This window comes from Felis catus, chromosome B3 (assembly GCF_018350175.1).
Source record: "Felis catus isolate Fca126 chromosome B3, F.catus_Fca126_mat1.0, whole genome shotgun sequence".
In the NCBI taxonomy this organism is placed as follows: Eukaryota; Metazoa; Chordata; class Mammalia; order Carnivora; family Felidae; genus Felis; species Felis catus.
Window position 1 is genome coordinate 2380612 of NC_058373.1, and position 11300 is coordinate 2391911.

General features: G+C 51.9%; 1 long non-coding RNA gene across 1 annotated transcript; it reads right to left on the reverse strand.

The window, feature by feature from the left end:
• Positions 1-1177: 1177 nt before the first annotated feature.
• LOC123385780 lies at positions 1178-10786 on the reverse strand. Its single transcript, XR_006598781.1, has 4 exons — positions 10186-10786; positions 6332-6406; positions 4660-6015; positions 1178-4047 (listed from the first exon to the last, which is right to left on the reverse strand). It is a non-coding gene; the product is annotated as an uncharacterized LOC123385780 (long non-coding RNA).
• Positions 10787-11300: the final 514 nt, after the last annotated feature.

The window sequence follows — 11300 nt, forward strand, 5'->3', positions numbered from 1 at the left end:
ATTTTTAGATTGTATTTACCCGGATATTCGGGGACTTGGAGAAAGTCCAGCAGAGCTGTCTCTGGGGGTGGGACAGCCTCCTGCGAGCGGTTCCCCCACACCCCTGCAGAGGCACTGTGCATCAGTCAACGGACGCAAGCCCCAGGAGCATCTGGGGCTGGGCTGAGCGAACAGAGCACAGCAGGTGTGGGACACAGCGTCTTCGTCGTATATGGACCTACTGCCCTACCCCCAGGTTGGCCGTGCTCCTGCTTCCGTCCATGGGTGATCTTTTTAAATCCTCTCTTAAAAAAAAAATTATCTTCATCCCCCCCCCCCCTTCAATTTCACTGACGGTCCTTTTCATCTTGTTTTGACCCATCGTTTCTTGCTTTATAACGACCTTTAACAATCCTTTCTGAAAATGCAAAGCAGTTTCTCCCTTGACATTTCCAGACTTAAAAATGGACAAGCCCTCCTCTTCTCCTTCTTTTCTTGTAGTGTTCTGTCTCCTTCTGTGAGGGTAAAGCATATTTTCGTGGGCCCACCCCATCTCTGTTGATTTTTCAATGAGAAGAGTTCACATTTGCCTGTGTGTGCCCAGAAGCAGTATTCACACATAAAACCTTTTCCTTTTATAATTTTTTTTAATGTTTATTTATTTTTGAGAGAGAAAGAGACAGAGTGCAAGTGGGGGAGGGGCAGAGCGAGAGGGAGACACGGAATCCGAAGCAGGTTCCAGGCTCTGAACTGTCAGCACAGAGCCCGACGCGGGGCCTGAACTCATAAACCGTGAGATCACGACCTGAGCTGAAGTCAGACGCTTAACAGACTGAGCCACCCAGACGCCCCTATTTTTGAGAGACGGAGAGAGAGAGAGAGAGAGAGCAGAGGAGGGGCAGAGAGAGAGGGAGACAGAGAATCCGAAGCAGGCTCCAGGCTCCGAGCCGTCAGCACAGAGCCCGACACGGAGCTCGAACCCATGAACTGTGAGATCATGACCTGAGGTGAAGTCGGACGCTCAACCGACTGAGCCACTCGGGTGTCCCACGTGAATTCTATTCTTATCTTTTAAAAAAAATTTTTTTTTCAACGTTTATTCATTTTTTGGGACAGAGAGAGACAGAGCATGAACGGGGGAGGGGCAGAGAGAGAGGGAGACACAGAATCAGAAACAGGCTCCAGGCTCTGAGCCATCAGCCCAGAGTCTGATGCGGGGCTCGAACTCACGGACCGCGAGATCGTGACCTGGCTGAAGTCGGACGCTTAACCGACTGCGCCACCCAGGCGCCCCTCTATTCTTATCTTAAATACCATCACACGAATGCTGTGAAGTTCTTTCTTACAACTCTGGGATTTTACACTTTTCTATAGAAGCTAAAAAAAAAAATGGTTTACATATTACATCTTTCTCTAAGAAAGACACGGCTTACTCTAACTTGTGTGACCAGTAAACGCTGGGTCTATCATTTGTTGTTTCCGCTAAGAATCGAATTCATCAACCACGATAATATGCGACCACCTTGGAGTTGGATAGTCTAGTGATGAAACACAGCTGTGCTGTCTGCTGGCTGGGTGACCTTGGAGCCGTCACAGACCGTCCTCGAGCCTTTAGGTCTCCACCTACAGAGTAGAAGTAACCTCGAAGGGTTGTATGTGCCGTTGTGTGTGATGGGCTTAGCACAGTGCCTGGAGGGTAGTAGGAGCTCAAAACTGGCAAGTCTGTTTTATCATTATGTCTATAATTGTATTGTGATTTAATGTTTGTTTGTTTATTTATTTATTTATTTATTTATTTTATTTGTGGGGGCGGGGGAGACACAGAATCCGAAGCAGGCTCCAGCTTCTGAGCTGTGAGCACAGAGCCTGACGCGGGGCTGGAACTCTCGATCTGTGAGATCATGACCTGGGCTGAGGTCGGACCCTTAATCGACAGAGCAACCCCCCCACCTCCCCCCGCCAGGGGCTCCAAATCGTCTTGCGACTTAAATCTCACTGTGAAAGTGTGGCCGGAATGGTTCGAGCTTAGCGATTCTATACGAACAAGTGTTATGACCCTTACTACCGCGATCATTAACCTTATTGTAACTTCAGCATCAAAGTGTGATTAGAGTGGTTTCAGAACTGTTTATTTCATGATGACTGACCTGATTCATGTAAAGAATTTGCAAAGGGGGTATACTGCAAGGCTATTTCTTTTTGTTTTTTTTGCAAGGCTATTTCTTAACTGCCCGATAGACACGCTCTGTGTGCTCTCTAACATTGCCGCAAATACAAATAAAACTTCAAAATTGCCTTCCTTCTTCCTAAGGAGCCACAACAAGCTTGAGCAGTGGCCGATCGCCCGTACAGCATCTAACTGTGTGCATTCACCGCAGTCGGCTGTGGGTGGGGGAAGAAGCCTGCCAAGGCCCAGAGATCCAGGGATTCCTTCCCAGAGCTCACGGGGAAGCCGGCTGATCGTTGAACCGGGCGGTGCCGTGGAATTGAACGTGCGGGCCCAGCCCAACTGCAGGAGAGAAGAAATTTGTTAAACGGTACTTTTCCCGGGGTTAAAAAAGGAAGACAAACCGTCGCTGATTATGATAGCGTCTTATTACGTTTCTACGCTGCTAATTTGGAAACTGTGATAATGCGGACTACGTGATAGAGGAGACGAGGTGCCATTAGGTGCCGTCCCTTGGAGATTTTTCCTGTTGGGTGCGCTCTCACGGGATACAAGGCCTCTCGCTGACTTGAGCTTGTATCTCACCTCGGTGCCCCCTGTGCCATCCGCTTGAATGCTGTCCCCGATTCCCTTCCAGAGCAAGGCGCAGGGAGTAGGAATAACGCCCAGCGTCAGGAAACCACTTGGGCGGTGGCAAAACAGAGAGAAAAGCTCCACGAGGACGTGGACAGGGAAACGGCAGGGACTGATTGCCGAAGGGTGTCTGTCCGTGCGGCACGCATCGGGCCCGGGAAGGCTAACAGACTCCGGAACGGAGAGCCGAGCGCGTGTGACCGAGAACAGCAGCGTGGGAGGATTTGACCACGACACCCAGCGCTCCAAAGAATGACGAGTCTGGGCGGCCGTGGTTGAAGATGGACCCCGCAAACGTCGCCTGCCTGGTGGCTCCACTCGGCCCTTCAGAGAGGGCCGGTCGTTCCTTGTTGGTTTCACCATACGATGAAACACAATCCTGTAAACAAATTAATTTCCCCCAGGACTTTTGAGAGCATCCTAACTGCATTATCGTTTTTCTGCATAAAGGAAGCTTCGCACAAGAACAATTACGGAATGGGCTTCAAATGATGTCCAAATGGCCGTGAAGTGGAGAAGGCCATCGGCAGAGATGTGGGGATAACACGAACCACGTTGTGCTGGCGAAAATCTGGGATCATTTATTCTGAAAGCTGTGCTGACCCTTTCCTGTTCTTCCTCTCTCCTGGCAGAAACCCGTGGCCATCCTCATTTAAAACCTTTCTATTCCTCTCCTGCTGTCCATAGCCTTTCTGCTCTGTCCCCTCCAAGCCAACATAATGTAGAATTCCCAGACTAGAATTCCCAACTTGACCTATCCCGGGATGAGCTGTCAGGGCAGGGCCAGGGAGCGTAAGCAAATGTGCTAGGATGGTATGGAATGAATTAGCACATCCATTCATGTGTTGTTTTTTTAAAAAATTATTTTTACTGTTTATTTATTTTTTTAGCGAGGGAGAAAGAGAGGATGAGCGGGGGAGGGGCAGAGAGAGAGGGAGACACAGAATCTGAAACGGGCTCCAGGCTCCGAGCTGTCGGCACAGAGCCCGACGCGGGGCTCAAACTCACCGACTGTGAGATCACGACCCGAGTGGAAGTCGGACGCTTAACCGACTGAGCCACCCGGGTGCCCCTCATGTGTTTGCTCGTCTGTCATTAAACAAATCCGTTTTTAAACAAAAACCAAAAGTAAATTTGTGAAGAATTGATAAGACAAAGGGCTTTGGGCTATGGGTAGTAAATGGTGAAGAAGTGACATGGTTCGTTGTCTTATCTGGGGCCAAAGCGGGTGCAAAGTGTCCTTCCTGCACCTGCTGTTTCCCAAGTACCTGTAATTCAAAAACAATCCGTAAGCCCAGAGTGGCATATTTCGGAGTGACGGGTCCTGAACCCCTTCAGCTACGTGGATGCTTGGAGCTATGGAAGGGTAGAGGAGAGGAAGGGAACGTTGCCTGGTCTGGGCCCCGGAAGGTAAATCACTCTTCCAAAAGCACGGTGGAGGCTGGGTGAGGGGCATATTCTAAAATGAGGGGCTTTAAAAAAAAATATAATAGTGTCAAGTGCAGACAAAAAGAGCTCTAAGCTGCCTTTCTAAATGTCTCCTGCTTCTACCTGTATGCCTTTTCTTTTGCTCAAACTACACGCTTACTCCGGTGACACGGAATAATTAATAAAGACAAAAGCTAGCATTTACCGACCACCTCGTGTGTGCTATTTACACGTACTAACTACGCAGAGTGTCTCCATTATAACCCTGACAATAACGCCGGACAATAAGAAGGGGACAACCAGGCTCACTCATATCTGGTTTTCCTGGATATGTGGGGAAAACGATATTTTCTAGCTACCTTTACGGTGAGGCCAGGTCCTGCGCCCGGTTAAGTAACATGTGTCCTGCGCAGAGCAAGACATTCACCGGTTGGTACAACCCATCCGCATACCTTGTCCCCTCTGGCCATGATCGTGGGGGTCACGGGTTGACATGGTAGGGCCACAGGAAGGAAGGAAGGAAGCAGGGTCTCTAAGTCAGCACGGAGGAGAGCTTCCTGGAACGTCACTGGAAACGCATCAGCGTCCGATACGGGCCAGACATTCATCTTGATTGTGCTGGACGTAACCTCTTCGATGCGGACTCCTGTGAGGCTGAGACTTAAACGTGTGATATATACCACGTGGCGACAGAGTGATTAGGCAGTCTTTATTGACGGGCTTGACGTCTCGGTTTTGTAACAAAATCTCCTGAAGAACATTGGCTCAAAGGATGACGCATCACGGAGGGGTTTACGGCCTTGTTTCACACCGTTGCGTAAGTCCTTGCGGCGGACCTTTCGGATTCCTTTTGATCCCACTGGCCAGCCGAGAACTTTCACTGACGTTCTCACATATTCTGACCTCTGTCCTTTCCTGCTGCTTAATGACCGTCCTATAAATTGTATAGGAAATGGAGCAAATGAAATTACTGGGTCTGCCGGCCCTGATGCAGATAAATGTGGAAGTCTCGCCCAGTGCCTCCCCAGGGCAACCCTCAGCCCTCCGCCTGGGTCTTACTGAGAACAGAAAGGATGAACCATCAATCACAGCTCGGCCTTGCTCCAGCGATAGCCTCACCTCCTGGAGAACAGGGATCACGGCAAAGCCGTTTCGAATGGACGTGACCAGTCAACACAAACCAAGCTCCTTTGGGAACGGAGCTTTTATAAATTTCTATCAGCGTTCTGATTTCCCAGTGAATAATCCATTGGCTCTCCAGGCCAGGGCAGCCCTTTCAATATAACCTCCCTCATCTCTGTGTCTCCGGAGACCTAGTCTCCAGCCAAGATCTCCCCACGACCGTGGGGCTGTGACCAGGCATATTGGGAGGGCTAGTTACGTGGGCCAGTCAGAGATTTGTCTACGTGAGCAACGAAATGCTTCCGTGGTTTGGAACAGGAGGCCGGTCCTTCAGAATGGTATCTCCAACCTAGTCTTTAATTCCACAGCACGTAGAAATCAACCCCTCTCAAGAGAAGAGCCTACCCCCCGTCTCACCCAGGGTACGTCCCGAGGACCCGAGCCGGCGTGGGAGACTGAATGGCCGGCGTTGTCCGAGTCGGGGTGCCTGCAGATGCCGTCTGAGCTCCCGAGGAAGGCTGGGTCTGCCCGGTCCTCTGCTGCGGGGCCCCCCTCACGAACGCTTCACCTTCCAGCTGTTCGTTTCCTCCAGCTCGGCCGAAGAATCTCTCTGTCCCGTCCGCTGACCACGGATTCTGTGACCTCTCTGGGACGCAGGTCAACGGCCTTACAGACAGGGCCAGAGGCTGGGTAGAAATGATTGGAGGTATTTCATTCTGAAAGGCGGAGTCCAGAAATTCCAGGACTAGGGCAAAGTCGCCCCCTTGTGGCTGGATTCAGTTCTGCAATGAACTCTTCCTCTCCCCGTGACCCTGAGTCCCCGTAGGCCCCCCCCCCCCACTTCTTCACTTCAAACCAGGTCTGTTTCCTTCGCGGCCATTCGGAGGGGGTTTCAACTTGACAATGAACTGCGCAAAGGTATTCCTTTGTTCCTTTCCTGGAGAGAGGGCCCCCGCGTGCTGGGGAGTGAAGGTTTGTTGGTGGACAAGGCACGGTGCCTACCTGGGAGGAGGTCACCGTGGAGCGGGGCGGGCAGGCGGGCAGGTACGTGCACGTTCGAGACGCTTCTGCAGACACCTGTGCCGTGGGATCACGGGGGAGAGCCAGGGGTCAGGCGGGCGCTCTAGAGAGGACGGTCTCTGAGCTGACACCTGAGGCAGGTGCAGAAGTTGCCTTGGGGAAGGAGAAGGGAAGAGCGGGGAGGGCAGAGGAGGAGGTGGCTGATCATTAAAAGGATTTGAGAAGGTGCAGATCTTAGAGCACAGAGGAAGTTACCGCCCGGAGCTTGGATTTTGTCCTGGGGTCACCTGAAGCATTGAAGCAACGAGTGAGAGGGACTAGAAAGGGGGGTTGGAAGGTCACAGTGGCTGCAGGGACAGGGGGCGGGAGGCTGAAGAAAAGTGTGCAGAGGGGCTTAGGTCCAGGATGTGAGGGGGCCCCGGGTGTCATCATCATAGCGGTGGCTCTCGTGGAACAGAGATTTTATGAAGTCACTGGGGTTATGACGGTCCTAAGGGACCGGGAGTTTGGGTGGTGGGAGGGTGGCTCTTGTGGACGTGGGCGAAGCCGGCAATCACAGGCGCATTAGCTTCCTACCGCTGTGTGACAAATGACCGCAAACCCAGTGGGTGCCAGCCACGGTGCCAGTTGGCGGTGGTCTCCCCTGGGGACCTTGGGGCCCTTTATATTTATGCATCTATTTAATTATTTCTTTTCTTGGGGGGTGGCTTTTCCGGCTTTCGTGGTTTCTGGCAGAATCCTGTTCCTGGCAGTCGGAGGATGGAGGGGCTCAGCTCCCGGCGGCCACCTGGGCAGTCCCCCGCCGGGTGGCCCCTCCCCAGGCAGTTTCTGGGAGGTCAGCCGGCCACTCTCTCCCTCGCGTCTGCTGGGATGGGGGCTTACACGGTGTGATGCGATCCGGGCTGTGGCCACACATGCCCACAGGGTCTGTCCACACTCAAGGCCAGGGTCGTCCAGGCGTGTGCACCAGCAGGCGGGACTCTGGGGGGCCACCCCCGAGTTCTGCTCGCCACAAAGGTCAGGAGGGGGCAGATCCCCAGGTGACGGCTGGGGAGAGGTGGCAGTCACAGGACTCCCTGGACTGTCCGGGGGAACGGCCTCCCCATGTGCCGAGGACCCAAGTGCAATCGTGGCGGAGGGGGGTGGTTTGTACGATTTCTACTTTACTTCCGGGAGAAGCGAGCAAGGCGGTTGGAGGCTGTTCTCTTTTAGGGGGTCCTGGATGTCGTGGCACGGGGATCGCGGGAGAAGTCCCAGTGCCGCTCAGCCCTGTCCCTCCGCCCAGCCGCACCCATCGACACCTCGCCACCGTTCGGGGTGACCTCCCCCCCCCCCAGCTCAGGTCTGCTGTCTGTCACCTCCCGCCACCTCTCTTTCCAAACAGAAACTATCTCTTATATCAGCACCTGTGTCTTTTATGTGGACGTTTTCTGCCCCCACAAGTGAAGTGAAGCTTTAAGCCACATTAATGACATTTCTAGCGTCGAAAGCTAGACATCTTAGGGCTTGGGAGCCTCCGAAACAAAAGACTCAGGGTCTTTCTGCCTTTTCCTCTCTGTGGACAGTCAGGTCTCGATGCTCGCTGGTGGGAGCAGCGGCTGGAGACAGGTTTGCGAGGACCTAGGACATTCAGGCACCTCATGAAATCTGCTCGTGGCTCCTTGATCTCGACCTCAGATCCCAACGCGGCCCTGTCCACGCAGCGTAACATCACATCTCCCCAGAGGCCGCCCGGGCCTGCGTCCGTGCCATCGCTCCCTTCCTTGGGTCTGTTTACCCCAACACAGGACTTGCTGTTCCCAGAGAAGACTCTTGTCCCTGCCGCCCGACCCCCCGGATCGGATCCTGTGCCCGCCTGCTGGACTCCTCTGAGGTTAGGCTGTGAGCCTGGTGGAGGGGGCTGCTCTCAGGCCGCGACTCCCCTGTCAGCAGATACCCCAGCAACAGTGTCGAAGGCTAACAAGTCAAGTGAGGTCTGAGGGGAACGTCTTGGGTCAGGGCTTCCCAGATCGTACGTAGTGGTTTATTAATGGTCGTCGGTGTGCGAGGGGAAGTCTTGCAGCACCTGCCGGGGAGTGGCAAATTCATTAGCCCGCAAAACGTTCTGAGCCCGATCTATAGGAGAGAAGTCTCTCTACGTGACTTTAGCCCCCTGTCTTCCGAACTTTTCCGACCAATTACTTGGAGCGACCCCCTGCCCTATAAAGTAGTCGTCTCTGGAATGCGCTATGTGAAATGCTGTTTTGTACAAACGAACAACTTTGTTTTTTTCCAACTAGACTCCTCCCCCTCCCCTAGAAATTTCACTCCTGTGCTGTGAAGTCTCTCCGTGGAGATAACCCCACGAAAAGGAAAACAAGGCAGGGTTTACCGCGTCCGCCGTCACTGAATCTAGGGAGCAGGTGAGGCCGTGCGGAAGCCGCACACACACACAGAAGAAGCAGAAGGACTGGAGGGATTGGTGAGGCAGCCCCGTGACCGCAGACCGCGGCGTGACGTCCCTCCCGGGAGTCCGCGGGGTCCCCTGAAGGACGAACAGCACGCACCGTCTGTGCAAGCTGTGGGGGCTGCAGGGAGCGGGGTGGTGGCGGGACACAGCCCGGCACTGACTTGCTCTAGAGAAGCAGAGGGAACGGGTTTCAAGGCGGCACTCGGGGGACCCTTGGACACAGGATGCAGCCGTGTCCGCACGCCGCAGAGATGAGAGCGATAGTAAGCCTTCGATAAATAAATACAAGAGCTTGTCCCTCCGCCACTCCTGGACTCTCTCTCTCTCCGTCTCTCTCTCAAAGTAAATAAATAAACATTAAAAAACTATGTAAGAGGGGCGCCTGGGTGGCTCAGTCGGTTAAGCGTCCGACTTCGGCTCAGGTCACGATCTCGCGGTCCGTGGGTTCGAGCCCCGCGTCGGGCTCTGTGCTGACCGCTCAGAGCCTGGAGCCTGTTTCAGATTCTGTGTCTCCCTCTCTCTCTCTGCCCCTCCCCCATTCATGCTCTGCCTCTCAAAAATAAATAAATGTTAAAAGAAGAAAGAAAAGAAGTATACTTGTCACCTGTTCTGTAAAAGTTGGAGCGAAAGGGATTAACTTAAGGCGTAAATTCAACTTTTATTTATTTTTGGGACAGAGAGAGAGAGACAGAGCATGAACGGGGGAGGGGCAGAGAGAGAGGGAGACACAGAATCGGAAACAGGCTCCAGGCTCTGAGCTGTCAGCCCAGAGCCCGACGCGGGGCTCGAACTCACGGACCGCGAGATCGTGACCTGGCTGAAGTCGGACACTTAACCGACTGTGCCATCCAGGCGCCCCTTAAGGCGTAAATTCAAATCTTAGTCTCAAGTAGGTAATGACATCACTTAATTGTTCAAAATCAGGCACCCGGCCGGCTCAGTCAGGAGAGCATGTGACTCTTGACCTCAGGGATGTGAGTTCAAGCCCCATATGGGGCGTAGAGATTACTTCCAAAAAAAAAAAAAAAAAAGTTCAAGAGCAACCCAGAGACATAATATTATAAGTTCAAGTGGGGTTGTAGGACAGGCAAGGGAAAAAGAAACTGGTGAATTTATCACTGTTTATGGTGATACTGCGCAAAGAAATCAAGAAGTAGGAGTATTAAAGGACGTTGCGTTGATAACCAGGAGAGTTCACGCACAAGCCATCGCAGATATCAGGAAAGAGCACACAAGTACACACACACACACACACACACACACCCCATATTAGAGGCTTTTAAAATTACTGAACAGAAACTGTACCATCAAATAAGACGACAGAACTCAGACGAAATGTGCCATAAATATGTGGGCTTAACTAACTTATAAGGAGAAAAAAACTTACGTCAGATCGAGAGCAAAGGTGGCTGTCACGCTCGTGAGAGACGGACAGGTTGAGGCAGAGAGATGGGCACATACCCCCAAGGCAAATCCAGACAAAACCCAATAGGAGCTGCGGTCAAGGTCACCTGACAAGGTGGCAGTCAGCCGTGAGACCTTCCACGAGGCCACAGGTGTGAAACGTGCACAGTTGACGGGGGACCGGATCGCCCACGTGATGCCGTGAACCTGGCACAGCCCCGCGCCTGCTGTCTGGACAACTTTCCCAACAGACTCTTCACTGCGAGCAGAGTGGTCCCACCAAGTGACGAGTCGTGTTCGTTGTGACATACGGTCCTGGTGAGAGAACAGACAAGTGACACCGGTCCCAGGAGAAAGGAAAAAGAGGCTCAGGGGAGTGTTAAAATGCGGCAGTCCTGGGGCCAAGGGCTGAGGCAGTTGGTTTTAGTCTTTCCTAGAAAATGAGGTCAACACTTGGAAAGTTTACTCGATTGCGTCCGGATGATTGATTTAGAATAGAAAAAGTGGGGAACTGAGATATTAAGACTAACGTAAGTCATACCCGATATTAAGACTAACGTAAATCATACCCGATATTAAGACTAACGTAAGTCATACCCGATATTAAGACTAACGTAAGTCATACCCGATATTAAGACTAACGTAAATCATACCCGATATTAAGACTAACGTAAGTCATACCCGATATTAAGACTAACGTAAATCATACCCGATATTAAGACTAACGTAAGTCATACCCGATATTAAGACTAACGTAAATCATACCCGATATTAAGACTAACGTAAGTCATACCCGATATTAAGACTAACGTAAATCATACCCGATATTAAGACTAACGTAAGTCATACCCGATATTAAGACTAACGTAAGTCATACCCGATATTAAGACTAACGTAAGTCATACCCGATATTAAGACTAACGTAAGTCATACCCGATATTAAGACTAACGTAAGTCATACCCGATATTAAGACTAACGTAAATCATACCCGATATTAAGACTAACGTAAATCATACCCAAGGGAGGGACAGTGAGGAAAACGGTGTTGTTCCGTCGTTTGTTGCACAAGACTTAAACAGCGTACCGTGAGGACGCGG